Raw genomic sequence first — 27570 nt, forward strand, 5'->3', positions numbered from 1 at the left:
TCCACACACCAATGAGAGTTGTTCTGTTTCTTCCCCTAGTGATTTTAGAAATTTCGATGCAATGTTATCCATTCCTTGTTCTTTATTTGATGTGAAGTCGTCCAAAACTCTTTCAAATTCTAATTGTGTTATTGGAACTCCTATCTCTTCCCAGACCAGTCATGCTTCTTATTCTTCTTCGTCTTCCGTCACATCAAACAAGATCTCCCCCCCCCCCCCCCACCCTTGCCATGCCCTTTAAATGCTCTCAATGTACTCTTTCCACACATCCACTCTCCCTTCTTTTAACGGTGGAATATTCATTACATTCTTAGTGTTATCACCGTTGCTATTCGGTTCACCGAAGGTTGTTTTGACTTTTCTAAATGCATAATCAGTCCTTCCCACAATCATTTATTTTCTGATTTCATCACATTTTTCATGCAGCTATATCGCCTTAGCTTCACTGCATTTTCTATTTCTTTCATTCCTCCATAATGCGTTTAATTTTTTTCGTTGCTTGGTAACGTTACTGGAAGTGACACACAGCTGACGGACATTGCAACAAAAAAGATATAATGCGAAGTTTGTAGTGGCTTACTAATATATTAAGATCTCAGAAGTGACATGCCACTAGTAAATTCACGTCTGCTGATCTGGGTCGCCAACTCATTCGCTCGAATTGTCCGTTGACAGGGCGCATTGTCATCCATAAAAATTCCGTAGTTGACTGGAAACGTGAAGTCAATGAATGGCTGCAAATGGTCTTCAGGTAGCCAAACACGATTACTTCCAGTCAATAATCGGTTCAGTGGGATCGGAGGACCCGGTCCATTTCACGTCAACACAGCCCATATCATTATGAAGTCACCACCAGTTTGCACAGTGCGTTGTTGACAACTTCGGTCAGTGGCTCGTTGGTGGATCTCCACCCAACCATCAGCTCTTACCAACTGAAATCGGGACTCAATCAGAGGACGCAGTCGTCTAGGGTCCAACCGCTATGGCCACGAGCCCAGGAAAGGCGCTGCAGGTGACGTCGTGCTGTTAATAAAGGAGCTGCAGACGATGTCGTACTGTTAGTAAAGGCAGACGCGTCGTTCGTCTGCTGTTGTATCCCATTAACGTCAAATTTCGCCGCACTGTCCTCACGGATACGTTCGTCGTACGCCCCACATTAATTTCTGCGGTTATTTCATGTAGTGTTCCTCGTCTGTTAGCAATGACAAATGCCGCTACTCTCGATGCTTAAGTGGAGGCAGTCGGTTACTGCTTTGTCCATGGTGAGAGGTAATGAGTCTGAGTACTATGGGACTTAACTTCTGAGGTCATCAGTCCCCTAGAACTTAGAACTGCTTAAACCTAACTAACCTAAGGACATCACACACATCCATGCCCGAGGCAGGATTCGAACCTGCGACCGTAGCGGTCGCGCGGTTCCAGACTGTAGCGCCTAGAACCGCTCGGCCACTCTGGCCGGCTGAGAGGTAATGCCTGAAATGTGATATTCTCGACATAGTCTTGACACTGTGGATTTCGAAATATTGGATTCCCTTACTATTTCCGAAATGGAATGTCCCATGCGTGTAGCGCCAATTACCACTCGGTATTCAAAGTCTGTTAATTCCCGCCGTGAGGCCATAATGACGTCGGAAACTTTTTTGGCATGAATCAACTGAGTACAAATTACACCTGTGCCAGTTCAAATGTTCAGATGTGTGCGACGTACTAAGGAACCAAATTGCTGAGGTCATCGGTCCCTAGACTTACACACAACTTAAACTAACTTATTCTAAGAACAACACACACCCCCATGCCCGAGGGTGGGCTCGAACCTCCGGTGGGAGGGGCTGCCACAATCAGTGCCATCAGCTGAGCCAACGCACTGTTCTTTTGTACATTGCGAATGCAATACTATTGTCATCTGCTTATGTGCCTGTCGCTGTCCCACCGATGACATTTGTCACCTCACTGTAATGCTTTTTTTAAGTTGTGGGCCTTAACTGCTAAGGTCATCAGTCCCTAAGCTTACACACTACTTAACCTAAGTTATCCTAAGGACAAACACGCACACCCATGCCTGAGGGAGGACTCGAACCTCCACCGGGACCAGCCCCACAGTCCATGACTGTAGCGCCCAAGACCGCTCGGCTACTCCCGCACGGCCACTGTAGTGGGGTTCGAAAATGACTTTTATGGCCGACGTGGAACCGTAACGTGGAATAAATGGACATTTAATATTCAGACATTTGTGGAACATAACAGTTTTTATAAATTTAACTGTTATCATCTTAAGAGTTTTCTCTTTAAAAGTTTACTGCATCTAAAATTCGGGCTAAGCCTCCACCCCTTTTCAGGACAGCCGTACATTCCAAACGCGACCGAGTGAAACTAGCGTATACGTACACGTTACGTGCTCGCCGTCGGTAGCTTCCTCGCAGTAGACACCATGTTTTGTCGGCCACGCGGGAGACCCGAGAGAGCCTTCTGCGGCTAAAATGGCACTGCTGGGAGGGATGTTTCTCCCGCTCCGCCAGGTTCCGCAGCCATTGTGGCAGCACTGACGTCATACTGGCGGCGCTTGCTGGGCTTGTAAGCCAGAACGCCCTGACCACTTCCCGCGAGCGCCACTGTGCGACTACGCAAGCGACGATCGTGTTTGTCTCGGAAGACAAGCCATTTGTCGCCGCATAATCTGGCTACATTCTCTGTGCAACACAGACTACCATTCCTTGCATTCAATACTACGCAGTGACCGTTTGCTGAAACAGTGTGCTCTATTCTGCTGACGGTGGAAGACGAGAATAAATTGCGTACAACGGCCTCGTAACGCTAGCAAAGCTTGTTCTAAGCGAGTGAATTTCCTGGACTAATTCGACTACTAGTTGTTTGTGCGCTTCACGTGCTTGCATGTGAATCAGCCGCCTTCCACGGCGAGGTCACGGCACGTGACACTGCAGGTGCCCGCAGTCGTCTCTTTCGGGGAGCGAATAATTATTTCAGATCACTACAGTACATTTCAAAATAGCCTTTACCGGGTGTACCGGTATGAAATGAGCGTTAAGATACATATGTGTCGATAGGGAACATTTCTTGTGAACGAGCATTAATTTTTTGTTAGTTTGGTTGGTATGACATCTGTCAAAGGTATTTAGTACACATCAAGTCATGGAACAAACAACATTATATGTGTTCATTATGTTAACGATGTCGAATTTTGTACCACAATGTAATGATTTGCGGAAAGCATTAATTTTTTGTTTTCATTTGAAAAAAAGTGCTGCAAAGTCGCATCGAATGCTTGTCGAGGCATATGGTGATCATGCTCTATCAGAAGCAACATGCAAAAGATGGTTTCAACGGCTCAGAAATAATGATTTTGATGTAAGAAATGAAGATCGTGGAAGACGCTAAGTTGCAAGCAATATTAGATGAAGATGATACTTTGAGTCAGAAGCAAATGGCAGCAATGATAAATGTTGCACAACAAACAATTTCTGACCGTTTGAAAGCTGTGGGAAAGATCCAAAAGTGTGGAAGGTAGGTTTCACTTGAATTGAAAGAAACACAGATAGATAACCGAAAAACCATTTATCAAATTTTGCTTCAAAGACATGAAAGAAAATCAATTTTGCATCGAATTGTTACAGGCGATGAAAAATGGATTTATTTTAAGAATCCTAAACAGGAAAAATCATGGGTTAATCCGGGACAACCATCAACATCGACTGCAAAACCAGATCGATTCGGCAAGAAGACAATGCTCTGTGTTTGGTGGGATCAGAAAGGTGTCATGTATCATGAGCTTCTAAAACCCGGTGAAACAGAGAATACTAATCGCTATAGACAAAAAATGATCAATTTGAACTATGCATTGATCGAAAAAACACCAGAATGGGCCAGAAGACATGGCAAAGTAATTTTTTTACACGACAGTGCACCTGCACACAAAGCAAAACTGTTTCAGGATACAATCAAAACACTTGGCTGGGAGCTGCTACCCCACCCCCCCCTTCCGACTACCATTTGTTTTCATCAATAGGACACACATTGGCTGAGGAACACTTCGATTCCTACGAAGAAATCGAAAATTGGGTGTCTGATTGGATTGCTTCAAAATACGAACATTTCTATTGGAGTGGTGTCCACAAATTGCCAGAAAGGTGGTCAAAATATATAGAAAGCAATGGTCAGTACTTAAAAATAATGTTCTTACTTTTCAATTCACAGTTAGTGTTTCATTTTCACAAAAAAAAAACGCTCATTTCATATCGGTACACCTGGTAAATATGTACGAGCTCTCGATGGTTAACAAAGTTAAGACCGTTAGTGGGTACCTTTTAACTGACATACTGATGGGTCCTGCACGGAGACGAACGCACGCGAAGTATGGCATACAAGGCGACTATGGTAACGTCAAAAATTCGTTGCCGGGCCCCTATTACTCGTGGGCCCCGCGAACTGGACAGTGACGTCAATAATCCGTTGATTGTGATTAGCTTGGCGTTCTGAAATCGCTAGTGTGCTGCATATTGCGCATGCGCAGAAACATCGGACTGTGGCGCAGGCTGATAACATGAGAAGTTTATCTATTATCGCCTGGATAACCCCTATTAAAGCAATCGATTTATTGCTTTTGTGTATTCTTCGTTATTATTTTGCTGTTTCTTTTGTTTTCGTGGCCCACTGCAAATGATTCTTGAGGGCCTGGTATTTCTACAACTATTTTAGTGTTCTCCCACAAGAGAGTATATCGGAAAGCAAAAAGATACCGATATTTCCATTTTACAGTACTAGTTCCTGAACGAAGAAAGAATGTACTTTATGCATAAACAGGAATGCAAGTAGATAAACTTTTCAATAAAAGTAGTATCAACATCGAAGAAGTCTGAACTGCTGTATTTAACGAGGATAATAATTATGGATGTTCTTTGGCAATTGGAATGAAGATGTGGCACAAAAGATAAAGTAATGAGACTGTTTACTGGCTAGTAAACATTGTTTCACGAGTCTTTAAGCAGATAAATGTGGTTATATTTTTAATATCTGGACGGCACGATTTTCCTATTCTTTCAGTTTTCAGGAGTATGGAGAATTTATCATACGACTTTCCTGAAGAGCGTCCTGTATGAATTACGTTTCGACCAAAAATAAACTCTGTTATCTTGTTCCTACATTCTGTTACTACATTTCGATTATTTCGTAAAAAGGATAGTACGTCATGGGCTCATTCTCACCATTTAGGTGCCAAATTGCACTGCAGACAACCGACACGCATTTTTCGCCATGTCGTATAAACGAAAACGGCCACTCGTGACAGACGAGACCCAGTACAGCACAAAATGCCAGGGGCGCTGGAGTAGACACATTTCTCGAGTAGTCAATTGAACAAGAATGTCGATAGTCTGCCGGCAGGAGTGGCCAAGCGGTTCTAGGCGCTACAGTGTGGAACCGAGCGACCGCTACAGTCGCAGGTTCGAATACTGCCTCGGGCATGGATGTGTGTGATGTCCTTAGGTTAGTTAGGTTCAAGTAGTTCTAAGCTCTAGGGGACTGATGGCCTCAGAAGTTAAGTCCCACAGTGCTCAGAGCCATTTGAACCATTTTTTTTTTCGATAGTCTGGAAGTGGTTTCACACAGTGTACAATCGATGGTATTTACAAAGGCTGATCCCGAGAACACAGTTCACGGTCGGCCTTTTTCACTTCAGAACAGTCATGTTTCATAAGGCAGTTGTGACGGATTCAAATCCGCCCATGGTTTTTCAGTGTTGAGCATTGCTTAAACAGAACTTTATTTATGTACATAAATTGCAAATTACGCTTGTCTAGACAGTTCTGCATGGTGTTTATAGCCTAAGTTACCTAAATATTTCTTTTAAATTACGGTCGGTCAGTACCTAGTTTTCACAGTGCCATATATCTGCTTGTAATTTTTTCTTTAGTTTGATATGGGATACAATAAATTGTATTACTTTCCTGGATATCTGCGAGTGACTCCGATTCCAAGTTTTGCGTGAAAGCCATATGATACTGTAAGGACGAGTCGTAGCTGGTAGCGGTATAATAGGTGTTAACTGATTGGGTGCAGTCGGCCGCGGTGGTCTAGCGGTTCTAGGCGATCAGTCCGGAACCGCGGGACTGCTACGGTCGCAGGTTCGAATCCTGCCTCGGGCATGGATATGTGTGATGTCCTTAGGTTAGTTAGGTTTAAGTAGTTCTACGTTCTAGGGGACTGACGACCACAGATGTTAAGTCCCATAGTGCTCAGAGCCATTTGAACCATTTTGATTGGGTGCATCTGGTATGTGGTGATTTCCATAGGCTGCATTCCAAAACTCTAGTTTCATAACACTGCGACTGTGTAGACGAAAGAGGGGTGTCACACTACTACTATGCAAGTGGATGCAAGTGAAAGGCTTTGTGTAATGAGTACTGATTTATTTAATAAACTCTCATTAATATATTAATTACCTCGTGAACATCCATCATAGGAAGATTTTATCCTTCAAGTAACCTTAACACATGCGAATGGCACCCACAAATTATGTTTACAGTTTTACATTTCAGGCGAAAGGTAGTAGGTCAATTTGTATTTTTAATTGCCATTCACATTATCTTCTTCTTACAGACTGATCTGAAGCAAGCAGTTATAAATAGTGGCTCAAATGGTTCAATTGGCTCTGAGCACTATGGGACTTAACATCTGAGGTCATCAGTCCCCTAGAACTTGGAACTACTTAAACCTAACTAACCTAAGGACGTACCACACATCCATGCCCGAGGCAGGATTCGAACCTACGACCGTAGCAGTCTCGCGGTTCCGGACTGAAGCGCCTAGAACCGCATGGCCACCGCGGCCGGCCTTATAAATAGCGATCGACACCAACTAAAAGTAGTCAATTTTTGTCAGCCTGGTTTTCAAGTAGAAGTATTGTTAGTTAAAATTCCTTCAGAATCATAAACGTTGCTTATAAAAACGACAAAGTTGTTGCTAAGCTCTCATACAAGCCACACATACGTGTGATTTCTCCAAATAATATTAAGTCATGTTAATTTGCATTGGAGTCGTGTTGATTTGTACTGGAAGTGTTTTTTCTTGTGTTTTTTTTTTTGTCTTTAACTTTTTTTCGAAACAAACACATAGTAGATTCACTGTGTTTCTTCAAATTACTGACTTCATATCCAACAAATCAATAATTTAGAACTGATGAATCTATGAATTATCAACCCTGGATTACACAATCTGTCACAGCATAGATATTGAGTACATGGACATTTCTACACTTACGGAGCTGATCAGTGAAACCAAAAGATTTTATGGGCTTTAGATCTGTCCATTACTTCACATGAGCGTTTGTCGTCCTCGACGAAACCGTACCGTTGACAAACATTTATTACACAATTTGCCATTAGTCCTCAGCTTAAAAGAAAAGAAACAAGAAAAAGAAAAAAAAAACAACTGAATAATGTAAAGAGTTGGACAGATGAAGTCCGAAATCAACACAAGAAGGTGAGGTTAGAAGAATATATGCCACATTAACCATAATAGTTAACTTCATGGGAGAAGGAGCACTGGAGAGGAAAAAATAGGGAGTAAAAACAAATACTAGAATTTGAAAACGGATTGTGGATGATGTTATTTGTTGCCGTTATTTATAAATGAAAAACAAATGTAGGAGATAGGAAAACCAGTTGAAAGACTAATGACTAAAAACATTGTGTTTGTGTTTTCACGTATAATTATGGACGCGGAATGAAGAGAGATTATGAGCCACTGCCGTCATACAGCCTAATACAAGTCTAACCAAGGAGGTCTACTGACTTAAACGTCTCCGTCTGGCGAACACATTTCTGTTGACAGTTGCACATGCTCTCGCTGCTTAAGACATTAGTGAGACGTTTGGGATGTAGCCCAGATACTGTGGTGATAACTACACGCGGCAATCTCTCCTCCCCTCTACCATCGCCGACTAGATTCACGTGATGAAATATTTTGTCACAACCAGGGCTTCTAAGATGCTACATCTAAGATGCTACCTTCGTACTCAACAGTTTTAGTTAATTTTTTTTCTGTTGCCTCTGCCAGGTAGACCTATCTATGTGGAATTCCTAGAACTAAATTGTCCAGAAACTGTAACTTCCTCAGTTGTATGTCACCAATTCACGCACTCCAGAAGCGAAAAATAGCGGAATCGCATATCGTCGGAGGAAACAGTGGACGCCTACACGTGTGTGAAGTTCTCAGTAATTGGTTTCCGATATTGGGTGGAGGAGCGACCGCTTCGCAGCTGTCGCAGGCAATCCCGCGAAGTGGCTTAATTCCCGGCAATCTATTCCATCCGCATGATGGCAGTTACCCGCACCATGGCACGAGGCGGCGAACAGCACAGAGGACGCTCGAGCGGCGCCAGCACCCGCCCACACTGACGTTCAGTCACTCCGCGTTCACGTATTTGTCCAGATGACGGCTAAAAATCATTAAATTTGAAACTATTTTTGTGCAGTTTCAGATTCAAGTTTGTTACCTGGTTTCCCTTCATTGTAAATTACGTTTTTCCTTTTTAAATCTTCTTGGGGTATAGAAGTCCTCAATTACACATTTGTCGTTTTTATGCATTAATAATGATTTATTAAATGTTTTAATTGTAATAAGGCGCTTAGGACAAAAGAGTAATATCGAATGACTGATCCCCATGAGTACGAAAAAAAAAATATAAATTTTTCAGATAAGTAACATCTGTTACTATACTGAGCAACGAATACAAGAAAAAATTGGTAAAAAGTACACAGTCGGTTGTTGTAAGCTGGTGGTTTCACTTTGGAACCACTAAAGACGTACAGTTTTCGCCCATTCATTTTATGTGACATATTTGAAAGCAAATTTGCATTTTTCCAAATCGAAATCCCACATCACAAAATTTCCATGAACTTATAATGGCTAGAACGAATTATGGTCCAAAGGAACAAGCAAAAATGGGCCTAGCAAATAAAAAATTTTGTATCAAAAGTATATACTGGCTCAGTGGTTTTATTTAGATACCACACATAAAAGCAGGAGTACAAACTCAAGTTTAGTCACAATCAATTTAGATACACTTAACTTCACTATCAATAATCTATACCCGCATCTACATATAATTGACTAAAACATTGGACAAGTTCTGAACTACGCTGAGTCGAAAATAATCGAAAACGCACTATTCAATTCACATTTTAAGTGCCTGGCAGAGACAATGGCCACTATACATGTCATAATTTCCTACAATCACGTACCACAAACTCCGTGCCGACTGTTGCTTTGAACGCTGTAAGTGTCAGCTACGGTGCACTGCATTCGTAGAAGAATCTCAGTGTCCTACGAGAGGGTTGATAGAAGAGATAGAGAAGATCCAACGGAGAGCAGCGCGCTTCGTTACAGGATCATATAGTAATCGCGAAAGCGTTACGGAGATGATAGATGAACTCCAGTGGAAGACTCTGCAGGAGAGACGCTCAGTAGCTCGGTACGGGCTTTTGTTGAAGTATCGAGAACATACCTTCACCGAGGAGTCAAGCAGTATATTGCTCCCTCCTACGTATATCTCGCGAGGAGACCATGAGGATAAAATCAGAGAGAGTAGAGCCCACACGGAGGCATACCGACAATCCTTCTTTCCACGAACAATACGAGACTGGAATAGGAGGGAGAACCGATAGAGGTACTCAAGGTACCCTCCGCCACACACCGTCAGGTGGCTTGCGGAGTATGGATGTAGATGTGTCTGTATTGTAATATCATCGGTGGTATCATTGTAAAGGCGCTAATACTTTCAACCGAAACCACTGGTACTGAATGTTGTTAACAGTACAACGTATGTTTACTTAGTAATAATGCAGGTGTGTAGAATCATAGAATGACAGAATTGATTTGTAGTGAACAATAAATTACATTAATTAAACTGATAAATTTTTTGCCTCCTCGGCTATAAGTTACTCCAAAAACAATAAAACATAATTTGCGCCGTGTTCAATTTGATATAGCATTTGAGAACAAGCTGTTGCAATCAAGTTCACAACTATACTGAGTATAAAAGAATCAAAAACTCACTATGCACAAATTAAAACTAATACAACTAAAACAACTGATAACAGTAAAACAATAAATACAATTTAAAACAACCAGGAACAGAGCTTGTCTTTCGCAGGGGTTTGAATGCTTTCCATCTGAATACAGCCTGTACGTACACCTCAGTATTCGAAACTCTGTCCACCGGAACATGTAGGGCAGAACAAATACCTCAGAACCTAATCTGAAGTCGCAGGTTCCAATCCTGCCTCGGGCATGGATGTGTGTGATGTCCTTAGGCTTGTTAGGTTTAATTAGTTCTAAGTTCTAGGTGACTGATGACCTCAGAAGTTAAGTCGCATAGTGCTCAGAGCCATTTGAACCATTTTGAACCTAATCTGAAACAGTTCAATATTAGAAACAGAAAACAACAGCGCCTTCTATTAATAACAAGAGCTGCTGCTGACATAGTCGAGCAGTACAACAGTTATGTTAATCGTAACATACAACATCTAACAATCCCACTGTCCACTGGCATGATACACTCGTTCAAAGCGACACAAAAGAGACCTACAGTGGATCGAGCCCACTTGATTTGTACTCACCGAGTCATACATGAGGGGCTGTTAAGTGAGTAGTTTGTCTTCTCGATATGCAAGGTGGACCGATATTCGCACCCAAGATCTTTCCCATAAGGTGCGCCACTGGATTTTAAAACTAAATCCTCTTTGGAGTATGCACAGTGTGCGTAGAACGCTGTGATACATTTGGCAACCTGCATGATGGGCCATCATGTACAGCAAGACATACATATTTTAAAAAATGCTTTTGATGCTACAAAAGAAAATAAACACTGTGTTCGTTTTGAAAGAGTTTTTCCAAGGAGACATGACTACCAATAATGCTAACAAGGGGCTTGACTTACGGAAATCATATGTTTCAATGCTAAGAAGCTTGGATTGTTCCCTCACAAATCATCTTCAAAACTGATTATAAACTCATACAAAAACATTTGATGTTTTCCATTGCAATGAACTTGCTGTTATAGTACCGTGAAACTATTGTGTCGCGAGTAGAGGGTGAAGGATTGTGGTTGTTGTAGTGGTCTTCAGTCCTGAGACTGGTTTGATGCAGCTCTCCCTTCTAATCTATCCTGTGCAAGCTCCTTCATCTCCCAGTACCTCCTGCAACCTACATCCTTCTGAATCTGCTTAGTGTATTCATCTCTTGGTCTCTCTCTACGATTTTTACCCTCCACGCTGCCCTCCAATGCTAAATTTGTGATCCCTTGATACCTCAGGACATGTCCTACCAACCGATCCCTTCTTCTAGTCAAGTTGTGCCACAAATTTCTCTTCTCCCCAATCCTATGCAATACCTCCTCATTAGTTACGTGATCTACCCATCTAATCTTCAGCATTCTTCTGTAGCACCACATTTCGAAAGGATGAAGGATAGTCAATAAAATTCAACCTCAAAATAAATTCATGTGTAATACATATAATGTGTGCCGTTGAAAAGTACACGTATTGTAACTGGCGATGTTCGAATTCTGAAGCTTTGATTGTCGAAACAACGTTGCCATTCAGCTACAACAGAAAGCTTTCAGTAGGATTCGTGAATCCTAAGATAACCCTGCCTCTACTCTGTAATAATGCAGTGTTACGTATTTTATCCGAAGATTTGTTCCGAGAAATCATACGACATACTGACGAGCGCATGTTTGTGTAAAACCAAATTCCCCATGACATAGCGATATTCGGGACGAATGTACTCGTACGTTCGCAGATGGTGCTGTTGTGTAACTGTAGTGAGTGCAAGATAATATGCAGATGATCGACGCTTGGTGCAGGATCTTGCAGCTCAGTTTCAATATAAACGTAATATATTCTGCATAACATTATTTTTGAATTACATTGATGATAATAAATCACTGTAAGCCATAACAATCTCAAAATATCTATTATTATCACATCGATGCTACCTACAGTGGAACGTCCAGACCAGTCTACTTGCAAGGAAAGCAGATTCTGTTCTGAGACTCATTGCAAAAGAAAATATCGTTCACGCACGAAAATGTATGTTACTAACCCCCGTGCAACCGATTCTTGTTTATTGATTCTTAAGAATTCAAATGTGTGTGAAATCTTATGGATCTTAACTGCTAAGGTCATCAGTCCCTAAGCTTACACACTACTTAACCTAAATTATCCTAAGAACAAACACACACATCCATGCCCGAGGGAAGATTCGAACCTCCACCGGGATCAAAAAATGATTCAAATGGCTCTGAGCACTATGGGACTTAACTTGTAAGGTCATCAGTCCCCTAGAACTTAGAACTACTTAAACGTAACGAACCTAAGGATATCACACACATCCATGTCCGAAGCAGGATTCGAACCTGCGACCGTAGCGGTCGTGCGGCTCCAGACTGTAGCGCCTAGAACCGCTCGGTCACTCCGGCCGGCCCCGCTGGGATCAGCTACACAGTCCATGACGGCAGCGCCTTAGACCGCTTGGCTATTGGTTCTTAACCCATCAGATCTGACAGAAGAGACAAGGTGAGAAAAGATCTACTCATTTCGTGAAGGGTTCTTTTAGAAAACCCTAGAACATGATGGTTTTAGTTAAACTTTCGTGCCAGACGCTACATGGGGGTGTTGTCGTCATGAGAGGTGTACTGCTGTCCCAGGGATTACGTAAGAAGAAGATCCAGGCAACATATTACTTCCTTCTAATTAAATGTCCCAAAATAACAATTCCGAGAAAAATCAGCGAAATTGAGGTCACACACAGTCTCACAAATAGTCATTCTACCCGCACAGCATACACGAACGATAAGGATGGTGCGAAAATTACGGTGTTATCAGAACAGCCCTCACCCGCTCATCGCCTGCAGCCGGAGAAAGGCAACAACGGTGGGCATTTTAGCAGTTAAGGTGTCCATTCGAAGATAAATCTTTGACTAGACCCGTCTGTGTAACACATGGGTCTTCTCCGATAACCATAGAAAACTGTGTTAATTGTACTTCTAATATGGCTGGCGTGACTCCTGTTCGTCCTTAGAAGAATTAACAGTTTGAGACTATGTGTCATGCACTTATAAGGGTGCCAATAATGGTTGGTCAGAAATTTTTGGTTGTGACTCCATAAATTACAGATTTTTATGTTTCTTATTAATGTAAGTAACATAGTTTGCATCGTCTTTGTTTCAAATAAACAGAAAGATTCAATTACGTAGTGTCAACTTCGGAGGTAGTAGCTGTCATTAGTCTTCTGCTTTTAATTTCGGTGTAATGGAAAATGCTAATGCCTATCGTTAGGGCTCCGATGATAATCACCTCAATACACACGTTTACCACAGTATTGATCTTTCGGTCGTATATTAGTAGCCATCAGTTAACGGGATTTCCAATATAGTGCAACTATTCTTCATGCTAAACCAAATTCATTCCTCTCTCCTCCACTTCTTTTACATTTTAGAATTGCAACAGCATTTTGAGCTTTGCACAGAAATCTTTACAGGCATAAGCTAACACTAACTTACGTCCGCACGTATTTACCGAACTTCTCTTTTCGTTACGCACACTGATTTTTATATTGACGTTAGAGAATACGTCATTAAAGTACCTCGCTTTGTGGAGGGGCGTGTGGAAATCTGTCGCAATTTCGGTATCGCAATCCACATTATGAACAGCTCTCGACTTGTTTTGCCACGCAATTTATGTTGGTTCTCCGGTTCGTTTACTCTTCCCAGTTGACGAAATCTTGCTGTGTTTTCATCGTGCAGTTCTGCAAACGTTCAAAGGCGTGTGAATTCCTAAGGGACCAAACTGCTGTGGTCATCGCACTCTAGACTTACACGTTAATTAAACTAACTTACGCTAAGAACAACACACACACACACACACAAACACACCCATGCCCGAGGGAGGACTCGAACCTACGACGGGAGGGACCGCGCAATCCGTGACATGGCGCCTCCTCGCGGCGCAGTTTTCAATACCACTTGGTTCCCCCTCCCCCCCCCCCCCCCCGCCCCGGACGCCTCACCCCCCACTCACGGTGTTTGCGTCAGTTTCTGTAATTTGGCTAAATGGCTCTGAGCACTATGGGACTTAACTTCTAAGGTCATCAGTCCCCTAGAACTTAGAACTACGTAAACCTAACTAACCTAAGGACAACATCCATGCCCGAAGCAGGATTCGAACCTGCGACCGTAGCTGTCGTGCGGTTCCAGACTGTAGCGCCTTGAACCGCTCGGCCACCCCGGCCGGCTTCTGTAATTTCAGTTGAGATTTCAGTGAACTTCTCAGTCTGTTCTTTTACTGCAGCAAATAAAATTTGTCTTAGATTTCGAAATCCACCTATCGTCCTACAACTTCCGCATTGTTAGACGACCCACAAATTACGATTATAACTTGTGCACAGTGGCCAAACGACCAATTACTTTATGTTCATAAATGGTAACGAGCATTGCCTTCGCACGTCCTTTGCGATAGCAAATTTCCTTGTTAAACAGTGAGGTATACACTGATGAGCCAGAACATTATGACCATCTGTTTAATAGCTTGTTTGTCCGTGTTTGGAACGAAATAGATCACTGAATTGGCGTATCAGGGTTTTTGTTGGTAGGTTTGTGCAGGTACGTGGCATTATACACTCCTGGAAATTGAAATAAGAACACCGTGAACTCATTGTCCCAGGAAGGGGAAACTTTATTGACACATTCCTGGGGTCAGATACATCACATGATCACACTGACAGAACCACAGGCACATAGACACAGGCAACAGAGCATGCACAATGTCGGCACTAGTACAGTGTATATCCACCCTTCGCAGCAATGCAGGCCGCTATTCTCCCATGGAGACGATCGTAGAGATGCTGGATGTAGTCCTGGGAACGGCTTGCCATGCCATTTCCACCTGGCGCCTCAGTTGGACCAGCGTTCGTGCTGGACGTGCAGACCGCGTGAGACGACGCTTCATCCAGTCCCAAACATGCTCAATGGGGGACAGATCCGGAGATCTTGCTGGCCAGGGTAGTTGACTTACACCTTCTAGAGCACGTTGGGAGGCACGGGATACATGCGGACGTTCATTGTCCTGTTGGAACAGCAAGTTCCCTTGCCGGTCTAGGAATGGTAGAACGATGGGTTCGATGACGGTTTGGATGTACCGTGCACTATTCAGTGTCCCCTCGACGATCACCAGTGGTGTACGGCCAGTGTAGGAGATCGCTCCCCACACCATGATGCCGGGTGTTGGCCCTGTGTGCCTCGGTCGTATGCAGTCCTGATTGTGGCGCTCACCTGCACGGCGCCAAACACGCATACAACCATCATTGGCACCAAGGCAGAAGCGACTCTCATCGCTGAAGACGACACGTCTCCATTCGTCCCTCCATTCACGCTTGTCGCGACACCACTGGAGGCGGGCTGCATGATGTTGGGGCGTGAGCGGAAGACGGCCTAACGGTGTGCGGGACCGTAGCCCAGCTTCATGGAGACGGTTGCGAATGGTCCTCGCCGATACCCCAGGAGCAACAGTGTCCCTAATTTTGCTGGGAAGTGGCGGTGCGGTCCCCTACGGCACTGCGTAGGATCCTACGGTCTTGGCGTGCATCCGTGCGTCGCTGCGGTCCGGTCCCAGGTCGACGGGCACGTGCACCTTCCGCCGACCACTGGCGACAACATCGATGTACTGTGGAGACCTCACGCCCCACGTGTTGAGCAATTCGGCGGTACGTCCACCCGGCCTCCCGCATGCCCACTATACGCCCTCGCTCAAAGTCCGTCAACTGCACATACGGTTCACGTCCACGCTGTCGCGGCATCCTACCAGTGTTAAAGACTGCGATGGAGCTCCGTATGCCACGGCAAACTGGCTGACACTGACGGCGGCGGTGCACAAATGCTGCGCAGCTAGCGCCATTCGACGGCCAACACCGCGGTTCCTGGTGTGTCCGCTGTGCCGTGCGTGTGATCATTGCTTGTACAGCCCTCTCGCAGTGTCCGGAGCAAGTATGGTGGGTCTGACACAACGGTGTCAATGTGTTCTTTTTTCCATTTCCAGGAGTGTATGTCTACGCACATGTCTCTGATTTGCGTACGCGGTGATGGCTCCCGATAGCGACCCACATGGGTTCCATAGGATTTACGTCAGGTGAATTTTGTCGCCGAGACATCAACGTGAGTTCACTGTAATGCTCCTCATACCACTGTAGCATGTTTCCGGCTCCGAGACACGGACAATTACACTGATGAAAATTTGTACCACCGTCTGGAAAGACACCAAGCATGAATGGATGCGGGTGATTCGCAGCTGTCAGCGTGTCTTCGATTACTACCATGAGTTCCGTGGAAGCGCAGGAGAACGTTTCCCTTACCGTAATACTGCTCCCTCCACTCTGTGTCCGTGGCTCGCTGCACGTTTCGAGCCGCCGTTCAAGGCGATGACGGCGTTTGTGGAGACGACCATCTATTGTAGTAACAGTGTGACTTGTCCATTCATAGACGGTCGAATCCTGGTGTTCCCGTACCCACTGCAGTAGTAATTGACAATGCTGTTGGGTCAACTATGGAGCTCCATTGCGAACCATGTACAATGAACCGTGTGCTCCTATACACTTGTGCGTGCACCAGCATGTGCTCTTTCCACAGAAATGCCACAAATCACCATCTATCTTACGTTATAGGGTAAACAAGCCTGTAAAGAGTCGTGGGCGTCGATCGATTTAGCATCTAGTGGTAGTTTCACTGTCCTTCTACCTCTTTCCGTAGATGCTTATGACAGTAGCACGCGACCATTCGACCAGCTTTGCCGTTTTCTACATACTCGTCCAGAAGCTCTGTGTAATAATAATCTGCGTTTTGTCAAAGTCGCTTGTCTGTATGGATTTCGCCATTTCCATCCCACGTCTTCGATAAGGTGTTCCCTCATCCGTGTTTGGTCCGCTTACATAATTTTGATATCGCATCACGTGCCCTCAACGCTACCAGACTCCCTCCGACGTCGCGGTTGGCAGTGGTCACAATGTTTTGGCTTGTCAGCGTATTTTAGATCTCTTTTAGTCCTGAATCTTAGTTTTGTACTATTCATGATAATTTCGGTTATCGATCTCGCATTGTTCAGACATAGCAGACTGCAACGTTTTTATGCCAGGGTTTAATCGTAATTCAGGTCAAGGACGTACTGCACCCTTGACTTAGGTTCATATGAGTCACAGGAAGCAAAGCGTTTCCCAGCAATGGGATTATCTGAGGTACTGTGAGTGAGGAGACTCTGTAATTGACTCAGTATCCAATTTCAGTTACCGTCCTTGTCTAAGCAAAACTAGCACCCTACTCTATTAATCCTTACGAGGACTGAGTTTTGGTTCAGGCGCTCCTTCCTATTCCTCTCATTTGCAGATGGCGATTAAAACAGTAGGTTTTTTAGAAATTTCATTATCACGAGCGACTTCTGGTGTCCAAGAATGTGGTACAGAGAAGGTAGCTATAGGTCGGCATCACACACGCCACTGAATTTTCAGTAAATCGTTCACTCTGCAGCCGAATCAGCGATTTTAGCCTATTTCTGGAACAAAGTTTTATTCTTCCAGCAGGGTTTCCATCGGCATACACTTCGCTGCACGGTCGAAGATTCATTGTGGAAATAGGCTGTTCCTAACTCATTTGCCTGCAGTATCCTTTCTTCCAGCAGTGCTAGACTTGTTAGGTATGCCGAGAACTTCTGTGTGGTTTGAAAAGCAGGAACGAGCATTTGGCATCAGTGAATCAGTGAAGCTGATTCATGTGTCATGTACGGACAGTTCAGGCGGTGAGTACATTGCTTAGGCAAGATTCCCATCTCGAGTCCTAGTAAAACACACTGTTTTAAGCCGCCAGGACACTCAGCAGCAAAGTGAGTTACTCATCTGGAAACAGTCCCCTAGGCTGTGGCTAAGCAATTTCTTTCCATTATCCTTCTTCCAGCGGAGTTAGTCTTGCAAGGTAGTTCTTTTTTTATTGTTTTACTTGCTGCTGTTTATGAATGACCCGCCATCTAGTACTAAGACAGATCGTGTTTGTACAATACTGAATTGTATATAAACACAACAGCATGTTATATTTCGTATTATTTTAACAAAGTTTAACAACGCTACAACTTTAAATACTTGTAAAATTAAAACCAATTAGGAAACGAAAATGCTTGTGATTATCAATTTATGAGTTAAGAAAATACGAAAGTAGGAAGATAGGAAAGAGTTTGGATTTACCGAACGTTGCCACTGATGTTGTCCAAGAAGGAATGTGTCAGAAAGTCATTGAACTTCTCGCTCCTGGTTAGCCACTACCAGATCTACTACTACTCGCCATCTGAGGGCAAGGTTCTCAGCAATACATTGAGCCTCTTGCTCTCAGATAGTATGATGTTATGTCTAGGTTAGGTTACTCTAACAGAAGAGTGTACTGTCTTCTAGTTCAACATTTCTCTTAAAACCTAATATAGCTATATACTGATCATTCACTTTCACTACAATCCAGTGACTACTTCCTCATTTCCTTGTACCTTTGTCCGCACCGGACTGTCGCCACCACGTTATCCTCTGGAACGGATTGTGTATACTCCAGCTCTCTGAGTGCAGAGTTATTCATGTGAGGATGGGAAAAAGTTTTCTAAATATTTGCGTTTCGTGAAAACGAGGAGGGCCTTGGATATCAGCCTGGTATTCACGTAGCTGGACGAGAGAAACCGTGTAAAAACCGCAACCAAGCTGGCCGGCACACCGACTCTTGCCAGGCAGGTTCAATCCTAGGACGGCACACCATCCCATCCGGGAGTTGCACTTTAACAGGCATGGCTATTTGCGTGGGTAGTCCTACGAAAACACACCAACGGAGAAAACGCTCCTACTGGAACACAAAAAAGGCTAAGATGCTCCTGTCTGAAAGACAGTAAAAAGTATGGTACCAGCTACCTCATTCTATCTTCCTCAACGCCTCTAAAGATGTTCCAAATCAATTTGGGATGCAAACGTATTTGTGCTCTTTTTAACATGCAAATTACCTCCCTACCCCACAAGCTCCTCTAAATGTGACTCCGTCACACCCGCTAGTTCATTCCCGTATATTCCCAATTGCTGAAGATGGTAGTCAAAAGCTTTTGACTTACATTTAAACCCATATAAATGGGCCTTCTTCAGAAGTGTTATTACGTTTTACGTGTTGATCATGATGTGCCACTAATAGGATTAGTTATCATTATAATTGGCAATCCTTAATTATGACTAAGCCTGTTAAAGGTACATCATGATCAGCGTGTAAAATGTAATAAGACATCTGAAGAAGGCTCTTTTATATAGGTTGAACCCTAAGTCAAGAGGTTTTGACTACTACCTCCGCAACTGGTGGTTGTTTTTTATTCCACATATATTACATTTATACAGTTGCTGCTGCAGCCATGCTTAAGATTCCCACTGGTCCATTCTCGTTCAGCCCAACACATTGTCATTATGTCTTTGTGTCTCTCCAATTGTGACTGTCTCCTGTCTCACAGCTACAGTTTTCATTCGTTGTGCTCTACTGTTGTTGTCTCCTCTGACTTCATTTTTTCTCGTTGCTGCTGTCTCTTCTTCTGCCATTATTTCTCTCTTCCTTGTTATCATTGTTACAGAATCTGTCTCTCACCTTTCACTTCTCCTTCTCTTTCTCCCTCTCACACTGACACTGTCTCCTTCATTCTTTTAATGGCTTTCTTTTTTCATCTGTGTCCCTCTCTTTGTGTCGCTTTGAAATTGTCTCTTTCGCTCTTTCTATACCACAAGCCTATTTTCCAGTATTTATTATTCTTGTATCTCTTCCTCACTTCCACTTCTTCTCTCACCATAAAAAAGCGCGAACGTGTCAGCAACCTAAATTTTTAGGAAAATTCTTATAGGTGCTGAGAAAGGAAGCATGAGGCAGCTGGTACCCCACATTTCAGTCGGATTCTTATAAACAGGAGCATATTCGTCTTCTTTGTACTACGATAGAAGTATTTTTCCGCTTCTTGTCTTCTTTTCCGTGTCATAGCAGGGCATGTAAGTTATGAAATAAACTTAATTCGTCAGTAAAATTTTGATAGTTTACCTATGTGAAATTGAATTAACGCAGAACTGATTTTATACCTCAGACAAGATTCTACGTACACAAAATTTTTTCATGTGGATCAGTTCAAAAATGGTTCAAATGGCTCTGAGCACTATGGGACTTAACATCTATAGTCATCAGTCCCCTAGAACTTAGAACTACTTAAACCTAACTAACCTAAGGACATCACACAACACCCAGTCATCACGAGGCAGAGAAAATCCCTGACCCCGCGGGGAATTGAACCCGGGAACCCGGGCGCGGGAAGCGAGAACGCTACCGCACGACCACGAGCTGCGGACTTGTGTTTCAGTTCTACAACATGGAATTCCTAGAGTCCTTCTGAATGATAATAGAGAGCCTTCACACAATATTTCTCTACACTCCGTCACTTTGTAAATTACAGCGGATATTGCGTGCGTGTCTTACATTTGCAAGTAGGGTAAATTTGAAATTCTGTACCTCGGAAATGGCTAAAGATATCAAGAAAGTTCTCAAGGATGGTCGAGATCGAGATCTCCGAAGCAACCAGACACGACGCTTTCATCTAACTTATTGGCCTCGATGGGCAATGAATCCATCACATTCAGTGCAGATGCAAACTACTTCCGACCTTCTGTGGGAATTTCAAAGTAGCAACAACACGGAGGGGGACTCCATATAGGTGGTGAGTGCCAGCTGAGTATATGAGTCGGCCGAGAGGCGTGGCAAAATGGTGCGTGCAGTTGCGCTGAACACTGTGTCCGAGTGGCGGAGCGGTTAACGTGACTGCCTAGTAAGCAGCAAATCCTGGGTTCGAATCCCGGTAGGGCACAAATTCTCACTCGTCGCTGCGAATGTCACACACAGTCCTGATGAATCTGATATTAGTAGTCCCTTGCCTCCCTTCCCTTTCGTTTCATTTCTCCCCCTCCTCCTCCAGCTTACATAATAATAGCTAGTGTACGCCGTCGCATGCGTAACGCTTAATTCCTTATTATATCTTTGTCCTTTCTTGCCTGCTCCTCTGTTATCTGAAATGCTAACATTACTACTGTTGAAACTTCCTGGCAGATTAAAACTGTGTGCCCGACCGAGACTCGAACTCGGGACCTTTGCCTTTCGCGGGCAAGTGCTCTACCAACTGAGTTACCGAAGCACGACTCACGCCCGGTACTCACAGCTTTACTTCTGCCAGTACCTCGTCTCCTACCTTCCAAACTTTACAGAAGCTCTCCTGCGAACCTTGCAGAACTAGCACTCCTGAAAGAAAGGATATTGCGGAGACATGGCTTAGCCACAGCCTGGGGGATGTTTCCAGAATGAGATTTTCACTCTGCAGCGGAGTGTGCGCTGATATGAAACTTCCTGGCAGATTAAAACTGTGTGCCCGACCGAGACTCGAACTCGGGACCTTTGCCTTTCGCGGGCGTGAGTCGTGTCGGTAGCTCAGTTGGTAGAGCACTTGCCCGCGAAAGGCAAAGGTCCCGAGTTCGAGTCTCGGTCGGGCACACAGTTTTAGTCTGCCAGGAAGTTTCATATCAGCGCACACTCCGCTGCAGAGTGAAAATCTCATTCTGATTACTACTGTTGTCAGTCTTACTAGCATAGTCTATGGCCCCATTTGTCGCCCGTGCTTGGTGCTACCTGTACCTTCATTGCAACAAGTACTTTCCATGTAGCGTGTAGATAACATTGCTGCACAGAAGGTCTGGTCTCTTGTGTTATGTTTGTCCTTCCTTTGATCAACGGTCCCAGAGTAGAAGTACGTGTTCTGTGGTCCGTCTCTCTCTCTCTACGGACATAATAAGCCTCCTAACCGAGGTTAACACGTAAAAAATCCATGTGATAAGGTCCATGTGCAATTCATAAATGAACCACGTCCTGGGTGGGATAGATATGTTTCATCTTCAGTCACTCCCCAATGTTGGAGAATAATGCACGGCATGCATACGAGGTTTGGTAGGTTGATAGAGCTTCTTACAGAAGTAAAGCCGTATAGATGGGCTACGTGTAATCCATGGATAGTACATCTGGGAAGAGCACTAGCACGGAAGGCACTGGCACACAGTTTCAACTTGCCAGTAAGCTTCACGTCCTTAAAGCTACGGCTGGCGACTGTGTGTGTGTGTGTGTTTAACAGAAACAGCATTAGCACGCGAAGCAGCAGGAACTTCCGTTCCGCGCCGACTCCCACGTGCTTCGTGGTGCGCATTAGGGGAAGTAGCTCACTGACGTTATCTGCCGTGTCTTCATAAAGTTACCCGTCGTGGATTAACAGTGACGCTGCGCTGTAAATAACGGCCGAGGAAAAAGAACTGGAACTGAACACGAGTAAAGCGAAGGAGGCGCAGCAGGCACGCCGCAGTGGCAGCCGCAGCCTGCACACACAGTTCCCGGTTAGTCGGAGGAAACGTTTGGGACAGGTCTGCTCACGGATCACGCTGCCCGTTGGCACCGATGGTATTTCACGGTGGCGCGGCGGAGGGGAAACCGTGACGGCGATCACTTACGGTTCTGGGCGCTGAGCCAAGAGCTAAACAACGCTCCCGGCTGCGGACTCTGATGCGGGGGATCGCCGCTAACGAGGGACCCGTGACGTCTCTGCGTGCGCGGTCGCACCGCTCGTATTTCGCTGGCGCCAAGACTCAGTCAGCCGTTATAAGCTGGTGCAACAGTGCATGGAGACTGGGCAAGGAACACAACAGAAGCGTCAAAAGTGAAGGCATCTTTCTCCACACAAAACAGCCGCAGCTATACCTCTTTATTAAACGGCTCACAAATCATGAAAGTAGTGTTCCATCTATTTATTTACACTACTAGTCATTAAAATTGCTACACCACGAAGACGACGTGCTACAGACGTGAAATTTAACCGACAGGAAGAAGATGCTGTGATATGCAAATGATTAGCTTTTCAGAGCATTCACACAATGTTGGCGCCGGTGGCGACACCTACAACGTGCTGACATGAGGAAAGTTTCCAACCGATTTCTCATACACAAACAGCAGTTAACCGGCGTTGCCTGGTGAAACGTTGCTGTGATGCCTCGTGTAAGAAGGAGAAATGGGTACCGTGCCATCACGTTTCCGACTCTGATAAAGGTCGGATTGTAGCCTATCTTGATTGCGGTTTATTGTATCGCGACATTGCTGCTGGCGTTGGTCGAGATCCAATGACTGTTAGCAGAATACGGAATCGTTGGGTTCAGACGGGTAATACGAAACGCCGTACTGGATCCCAACGGCCTCGTATCACTAGCAGTCGAGATGACAGGCATCTTATCCGCATGGCTTTAACGGATCGTGCAGCCACGCCTCGATCCCTGAGTCAACAGATGGGGACGTTTGCAAGACAACAACAATCTGCACGAACAGTTCGACGACGTTTGCAGCAGCAACGAATATCAGCTCGGAGACCGTGGCTGCGGTTACCCTTGACGCTGCATCACAGACAGGAGCGCCTGCGATGGTGTACTCAACGACGAACCTAGGTGCACGAATGGCAAAACGTCATTTTTTTCGGATGAATCCAGGTTCTGTTTACAGCATCATGATGGTCGCATCCGTGTTTGCCGACATCGCTGTGAACGCACGTTGGAAGCGTGTATTCGTCATCGTCATACTGGCGTATCACCTGGCGTGATGGTATGGGGTGCCATTGGTTACACGTCTCGGTCATCTCTTGTTCGGCTGGTCCCGGCGGAGGTTCGAGTCCTCCCTCGGGCATTGATGTGTGTGTTTGTCCTTAGGATAGTTAAGTCCCATAAGATTTCATACACATTTGAACATTTGAACCTCTTGTTCGCATTGATGGCACTTTGAACAGTTTACGCTACGTTTCAGATGTGTTACGACCCGTGGCTCTAACCTTCATTATATCCTTGTGAAACCCTACATTTCAGCCGGATAATACACGACCGCATGTTGCAGCTCCTGTACGGGACTTTCTGGATACAGAAAATGTTAGACTGCTACCCTGTCCAGCACATTCTCCAGATCTCTCACCAATTGAAAACGTCTGGTCAATGGTGGCAGAGCAATTGGTTCGTCACAATACGCCAGTCACTACTCTTGATGAACTGTGGTATTGTGTTGAAGCTGGATGAGCAGCTGTACATGTGCACACCATCCAAGCTCTGTTTGACTCAATGTCTAGGCGTATCAAGGCCTTTATTACGGCCAGAGGGGGTTCTTCGTGGTACTGATTTCTCAGGATCTATGCACCCAAATTGCGTGCAAATGTAATCACAATTCAGTTCTAGTATAATATCTTTGTCCAATGAATATCCGTTTATCATCTGCATTTCTTCTTGGTGTAGCAATTTTAATGGCCAGTAGTGTATTTATCGTATGGTAATACATACACAAAGATTATAAAGCTACTACATGTCAACACTGAAACACACCTCTCCAGCTATACTTAACACAAATGAAAACAGCTATAGACGGATCTCAATGACTTTTATTTATTTTATCATACCACTATTTGCTGTCAGGAAATCTTCGAAAGAACACTTGCAGACACGTGTAGGATACGCAGACACAACATCAGCAACTGCCTTCGCTAAGCACGACGGTCACACGATGGTGATGAGGATTTTCCCCACCTGTAGATCGTGTCTACACACCTTCCAAAGCCCGTTCGGATGCAGTTCAGGGTAGTCCAAAGGGCCCGTGGCTGGTCATATCCAAGGGGGATTCTTCTGGATCCATGGCAGTTTCAGACATTATAGAAGACGATTTTGTTGCCAGCAGCATTTCCAGTCATCGATGGTACCGAATTCAATTTCCGCGACAGCTCTGGCTGTCATAAGAGTGGTATATTTTGAGCTTAGTCTTTTTCGCTCTGCAGGAAATAGATCGTTCAATATTGGAAGGTCAGTGTTATTAGCAATCTTCTGATATTCATGTAGTAGTGCGCTCTTCCCTCTCACATCAGGAGGTGGAGTGTGGCTCAAGATAGGAAACCAGTATGTGGGAGTAGACTACACTGACCCACTAGCAGCGCACATGGCTTCGTTAAACTGTAAATATATCTGTTTTACGTGTGGATTATTAAGGCAGACAGGCGCACAGTGCTCTGCTATCTTGTATATCAATCCGAGTGCCGAGACTGAAAGAGCATCTCCCGGACCCCCGAGCGACACTGAGTTTATGGTGGATGTTGTTTCTGTTTTTAAGCTTAGCAGATGTTCGTGTCAAGTGCTCCTTAACAGATAGTGTCCTATCTAAAGTGATCCCAAGGTATTTTAGATTCATGGTATGATGAAGTTTATCTGTCTGAAAATAGACATCCAGAGCTCTGTGTGTCAACATATTGGACAAAACTCATATATCAGCTAGCTGCTCACATCAAGAGCACTAACGGATAAAATTTATGAAAGACATTACACGGAAACTTTGGTTATTGCGTAGTGAAGGCGTGAAACCTATTGAAATTCATCGACGAATGAGGTCCAGTACGGTGATGCGTGTTTATCGCAGCAGCAAGCCTACGAATAGAGAAAGAAGTTCGCAAATGGTGTGACTTCAGTGGAAGATGCTCCTCCTCCAGGTCAGGCGCAACGAGTTGTGACTCCACAGAACATCGCAGCAGTTGAAGCAAGGAAAATCGCCGAGTGACACTGAATGACACTGCAGTATGTTTACAGATTAGTCATGGGTCAGCACACCACATTGTGCACGATGTGCTCCAGTTTCACAAAGTGTCTGCAAGATGGGTGCCACGGCAGCTGAGTCCTGAAATGAGAGACCGACGTGTTGATTCTTATGAAGAACTTCTTCGGCGGTTTGAACGAGAAGGTGATGGCTTCCTTGCAAGAATCGTTACTGGGGACGACACCTGGGTTCACTTCCACCAGCCGAAAACGAAGAGAGCGCGCAAGGAATGTCGACTTTCCTCATCACCAAAACCAAAGAAGTTTCAACAGAACCATCAGCAGGAAAGGTTATGTTGACTCTCTTTTGCGACGAAAAAGGCGTCATTTCGGAGCATTACATGCCTAGAGGGACCACTGTCACCAGTGCATCATACACAGATCTTCTAAAAAATCATCTGCGGCCTGCAACCAAATCAAAGCAGCGTGGATTGCTGTCAGCAGGTGTCCTTTCGCAACATGACAATGCAAGGCCCCACACTGCCCGTACAACAGTTTTAACAATCAGATACCTGCATTTTGAGTGTCTTCCTCATCCACCATACTCACCAGACCTTGCCCCAAGTGATTTCCATATGTTTGGACCAATAGGAGGAAAGAAGTTCCGTTCTGATGAAGAGGTACGCCACGTGGTGCATGAGTGGTTGCGCGGACTACCAAAAGAATTTTTTTCTACAGGAATTTATGCAATTTGTAAGCGCTGGAGGACTTGCATTGAGGGTGGGGAGATTATGTCGAAAATTTATACAGCTTTCTACCACTTCTGCACTATAAATGATGTTTAAAAAAATTTAAGGTTTTCATTTGACTCACCCTCGTATTTCTCCGTAGGCCAACGAGACTAACACACAAACAACTACGCTACACGCTCAGCGAGCTAGTCAAATTATAATGTTACATGAATCCATAGCGTATTTTCTTTCGCATATGTCAGGAAGAACAGACATCACGTGGAATCTGCAACTGAAGATGGACGTGGGGGAGTGGGTGAGGGGGGAGGCACAGAGAAAGGAAAATAACTAATGATATCAGCTGCACCGGGACTTTATGCAGAATCAGAGGCGGCGAGTGAAAATATGTGCCAGATCAGGACTCGAATCTGGGGTCTTCTCCTCATGAGTCAGTTGCGTTAACCACACACAATGTTTGTCGCAAATGCGCTGACTGTCTCGACATTCTCCCCAGCTGACTCCCACTCCCACCTACCGCCACTTATCAGCAGTCCCCATCCACGCCCCACATGCTCATTAATTTTAGGTTCCCGTTGGAGGTCGAACATAAATCTGCATCTGCACAGAAAGTTATCGATTCATTGCCCATCTGGGCGAATCAGTTACATGAATGCGAGGTGTCCGTTTTTTTCGACATAACCGAAAGAACAAACACCACGAGCAATCCGCAGCTGTGAGACATATTACGTAAATTGATAGAGGAGAGGGAGAATGAAAAGGAAGCAGCAGCGACGAGTGGAAATGTGTGCCAGACCCGGGCTCAAACCTGGGATCTCCTGCTTACTAGGCAGTAGCATCAACCACCATGCCATTCGGACACACTGTTATCCAAAATGCGTGGGCGATATCGGCACACTCCTCAACCGACTCAGTCTCCCAACTCGATGGGCAATGAATCCACAACCTTCAATGCGAATATGCATTTACCTTTACGATCGACTTCCAGTTGGAATCTAAACTTTGCGAACATGGATGACATGGACTGCTGATAGATGGCGCTAGGTGGGAAGGTGAGTCAGCCAGGGAGCATGTCGAGACAGTCCGCGCGTTTTCGATA

At 44.6% G+C, this 27570-nt stretch overlaps 1 non-coding gene across 1 annotated transcript; it reads left to right on the forward strand.

Annotated features, from left to right (window-relative positions):
- The first annotated feature begins 21560 nt into the window (after positions 1–21560).
- On the forward strand, positions 21561–21635 carry Trnas-cga (transfer RNA serine (anticodon CGA)). The gene has a single exon. It is a non-coding gene; the product is annotated as a tRNA-Ser (tRNA).
- The last annotated feature ends 5935 nt before the right edge of the window (positions 21636–27570 follow it).

Source organism: Schistocerca serialis, chromosome 4 (genome assembly GCF_023864345.2).
Source record: "Schistocerca serialis cubense isolate TAMUIC-IGC-003099 chromosome 4, iqSchSeri2.2, whole genome shotgun sequence".
Lineage (NCBI taxonomy): Eukaryota > Metazoa > Arthropoda > Insecta > Orthoptera > Acrididae > Schistocerca > Schistocerca serialis.